The sequence below is a fragment of the Vombatus ursinus genome, unplaced genomic scaffold (genome assembly GCF_900497805.2).
Source record: "Vombatus ursinus unplaced genomic scaffold, bare-nosed wombat genome assembly UNPS02014791.1, whole genome shotgun sequence".
In the NCBI taxonomy this organism is placed as follows: Eukaryota; Metazoa; Chordata; class Mammalia; order Diprotodontia; family Vombatidae; genus Vombatus; species Vombatus ursinus.
This window is the reverse complement of record NW_020954569.1, coordinates 30,701,799-30,706,322: the sequence shown is the minus strand read 5'-3', so window position 1 is coordinate 30,706,322 and position 4,524 is coordinate 30,701,799. Positions and strand designations below refer to the sequence as shown.

Here is a 4,524-nt window from a genome sequence, read left to right as displayed (position 1 = left end):
TCCCAATGTTATTGTTTGGAAAACAATTATTATAGAAATAGAAAATAGAGTTCATAAACAATACAAGGGAAAGCACCTTTTGGAAAGTTTGAAAAATCTGATGATTTAAAGGTATATTTTGCCCTGTTTTACTACCTCATTTGTGCCCATTAAAGATTATTAGATGTTTTGCTTCATTCCTTTCTAATTTTTCATTTGAACAATTTCTGTCGGGTGTATATTTTCATCAGTTTCATCAAAACCACCTCACCCAAAATATGAACAACAGACTCCATTTAATCTCATGAAGTTATTTTAGTCACTAATTTGTTTTAATTGTCTTCTCATAGTTTTGGTTAATATTCTTCTAACAACAGACATCTATTGGTAAATATATAATTTTGTTTTCATATGACATCTTTTTGTTATAATGTTACCAAAATAGCTTTATTCTTTTTTTGTTTTTGTTTTATTGTTTAGCATAAATGAGGTTGTCTTCACATAAATTCATATAATGTTTAGATAATTCTTTTTATGACATCTGTTATTTTGTTAAAGTATACTTCAATATTGCTTAGAACCATTAGCAGCTCTAATACAAACAAATGATCAACCAATTTCTTTAAGGGAGAGGAGATTACATGAACAGAAAGTTAGTGAATTACTTTTGTGCATCCTATTTAATTTCCTCAACCCCAAAACATTAAAATAAAGGAACTATGCACCAAATGTAGAGGAATTAATATTTAATAATAATAATATTTTGTCAATATTATCTCATTTAATCTTCACAACTCTGAAAGATATGTGCTATAATTATCCCCACTTCACAGTTGAAGAAACTGAATCAAACAAAAGTTATTCACCAAAAATCATCCATCTAATAAGTATATGAGGCTGACTTTGAACTTAGTTCTTTCTGAGTGCAAGTTCAGTTCTCTATCCATTACAGCACCTAGCTGGCAATGTTGTTGACACCACTCTTAAGCCAGTGTCCACTTTTGTTGGGACTAAATGAAGTACTTGGAAGTCATCACATATTTGACAAAAAAGGTTTACTTTGCCCTAATACATCATTGATGCCTAAAAAAGGATAGTGAAACTTAGTGTCTCTGAATGCAGTCCCTCCCACTCCCTTCTTCCCCCATCTGGAACCACTTCTGGTCAATTAGTCATCAAGGTATGATGACTTCCATGGTATCAGGTACCTTCCAAGACTTGGAGAAGAGAGCACCACACAAAGTAAAAATCCCTGAAATAACATTGAAGAACTCCAATATGTAGAGCTTACATTCAGCTTTCCTAATTTCAACAGACTGCAAATTTACCCAGGAAACATGTGATTCAAGATCAATTTACAGGGGGGACTACCTCACTCAAGTGACTACCCAAACCCACATCCCTGATCCAGCAAGATGCAGTAAACAATAATTATCCAGTCACAAAAGAAAGGGGAAAGGAGAGGTGGCAAGGGACATAGACCAGAGGAGGAGAAGCTAGAAAGCATACTTAGAACAGAAGATGTATTAGGTATGCAAAGCCATAGGCTAGAGGAGGAGAAGTATCTGGTGTAGAAAAAGGGGACCCAAAATCCTATTGAACCCAATTTTCTCTCTGCCCATAAATGTTTTTCCTAGACAAAATGCCAGGTACTGATATTCTTCATATTGACTAAAACAAAGAGGCTAAGGAGAAACTAGAAGCCTAACCTCAAGGGGTCTTCATGGCATTAGAGGAGAGACTGAAGTGTGAAGATTCCTAAAAATGATTGAAAGGGAAGACAACCAAAAACTGTGTGTGTGTGTGTGTGTGTGTGTGTGTGAGAGAGAGAGAGAGAGAGAGAGAGAGAGAGAAGTTGAATAAATACCTACCACATAATGATATAAAAAAAAATTACAGCATCAAGACAGAAGGAAAAATCCTCAAAGGACAGCTCAGTTACATTGAACAAATATAATATTACCTGAGGAAAGAAAGGTGTGAGATATTTGTCTATCTGTAGTTTGTTCCAAACTGTTTTCCAGTTTTCCCAGCAATTTCTGTCAAATTGTGATTTCTCATCTGAAAATTTGAATCTTTGGATTCATCAAACACTAGATTACTATGGTCTAGTTCCTTTCAAACCCTCACTTTTTACAGGTTAGCTGGCCATCCTTCATTCCATCTCCTCCCCCCAAGCTTTGCTTCTGTCTTTCTGGACTTTGACATTTCGTCCTTGTGTGGGTATCTTTGCACCTCTCTTCCCTCCCCGGCACTTTACACAAATACTATTTAATCTTTTTCCACAGTTGCATGAAAAAAAAAACAATTTTAACATTATTTTCCCCGTTTTGAGTTCCAAATTCCTTCTCCCTCTTCCCACTCCCCTTTGTGTTTTTTTTTCTTGCCCATTTAAATTCCTTGAAGTTCCTTGAAGGCAGGGTCTGTCTTTTTTCTTTTTTTAATATGTTTGCAGACTCAACAGTTAGCAGACTGCTTGGAACAAAATAACTACTCAATAATTCTTATGGTCTTGCCCTTCCACGTATGAAAATGTGGGTAGACTCTTCCGCCATCATTTTAAATCGGACTCTCTCCAACGCGCCACAGCGGTGACTGCCTCTCTGTGCCACCAGCTCCACTCTTTCGGCCCCTGCCGGCCCCCTCCATCTCCCCACCCCGCTTTCTGGCCCTGGCAAACAGCCCCGCCGCTATGGAAGACGTGAACGAGTATAGCGACATGGAGGAGTTTGCTGAGGGTTCCAAAATCAAGGCAAGCAAGAACCAGCAGGACGTAAAATGTTTACTGGAGGACTAAGCTGGAATACGAGCAAGAAAGACCTCACTGAATACCTGTCTCATTTTGGAGAGGTTGTGGACTGCACAGTTAAAACAGATCCCGTCACGGGAAGATCAAAGGGATTCATATTTGTGTTTTTCAAAGATGCTGCCAGTGTAGACAAGGTTTTGGAACTTAAAGAACACAAGCTGGATGGAAAGTTGATAGACCCTAAGAGGGCTAAAGCTTTAAAGGGAAAGGAATTCCCCAAAACAGTGTTTGTCGGCGAACTGAGCCCAGATACATTAGAAGAAATAAATCAAAGAATATTTTGGAGCATTTGGAGATATTGAGAATATCAAACTTCTTATGGACACAAAAACAAACGAAAGAAGAGGATTTTGTTTTATCACATATACAGATTAAGAACCAGTAAACAAATTATTAGAAAACAGATATCATCAGATTGGTTCTGGGGAGTGTGAAATCAAAGTTTCCCAGCCCAAAGAGGTATACAGGCAGCAACAGCAACAACAGAAAGGAGGGAAGGGTGCTGCAGCTGGCAGATGAGGTGGGACTAGGGGTCGTGGCTGAGGTCACTGCCAAAACTGGGACCAAGGATTTAATAACTATTACATCAAGGATACGGAAATTACAATAATGCCTATGGTGGTAATCAAAACTATAGTGGCCTCGTGGTGGATTTGATCATAGTGGGTATAACTATAGGACCTATGGATGTGGAAAGGGATATGCACACTAAACTGGTCAAGAAAGCATCCAGAAGGGGTGGTAATCACCAAAACAATTACCAGTCATATTAAAGGAGGGCATGGAGAAAACAGGTGCAGATGCTATATCAGCCTGTGTTGCAGAATGATGACATTGAATGGAGAGTGATCTTCTATTGATCTGAGATGACTATTTTGTTAAAGACTTTTAGTGTATGTGACCCAACTGTGTCCAATTGTATATATGTCCAACTTAGTTTTCTTGTTTTTGCTTTGTTCTTTGTCATCTGTGCTAGGACAAATGTGTCTTTATGTTTATACAAATTTTATTTGTATAATTTCTTGTTAAATGATTCTCAAAATACGTTACTTGTGATTGTTAAAAAAAAGAAAATGCGGATAGAGTCAAAGAAGAAAATTCATGATGGTTCATCTTAAGTGCTCTATGATACATTACATGAAGAAATAGAAATAATACTAAAGTCAGTAAATTAATAAACACCTATAAAGTGCCTACTATGTGCCAGGAACTGTGCTAAATTCAGGGATATAAAGAGAAGGGATATAAAAGAAAACAGTTCTTGGTTTCAAGGAACTCATGATATAATAGGAGAGACAATATACAAACAACTATGAATAAACACGCTGTATAGAAGATAAACTAGAGATAATCAGAAGAAAATCATTAGAATTAATGGAGGGTAGAAAAAGTTTCTTGTAAAAGGTTGGGTTTTACTGAAACTTGAAGGAAGCCAAGGAACTTAGGTTGTGGAGATGAGGAGAGAGAACCTTCCTGGCATTGGGGACAGCCAGCAAAAATGCTTAGAGTCAGGAAATAGATTGTTTTGTTCAAGGAAAAACAAGGAGGCCAGTGTCACTAGATTGTAAAGTATGATGAGAACGGAAGGCATAATCTTTAAGAAAGCTAGAAAATTTGTAGGACAGGTAATGAAAAAGAGAGAATTTCATGTATAATCTTGGAAGTGATAGGGAGCTTCTGGGACGTGTGTGTGTGTGTGTGTGTGTGTGTGTGTGTGTGTGTGAGAGAGAGAGAGA

The 4,524-nt window shown here is 37.4% G+C and overlaps 1 pseudogene; it reads left to right on the top strand.

Annotated features, from left to right (window-relative positions):
- The first annotated feature begins 2,671 nt into the window (after positions 1 to 2,671).
- Positions 2,672 to 3,561, top strand: LOC114048208 (annotated as a pseudogene).
- The last annotated feature ends 963 nt before the right edge of the window (positions 3,562 to 4,524 follow it).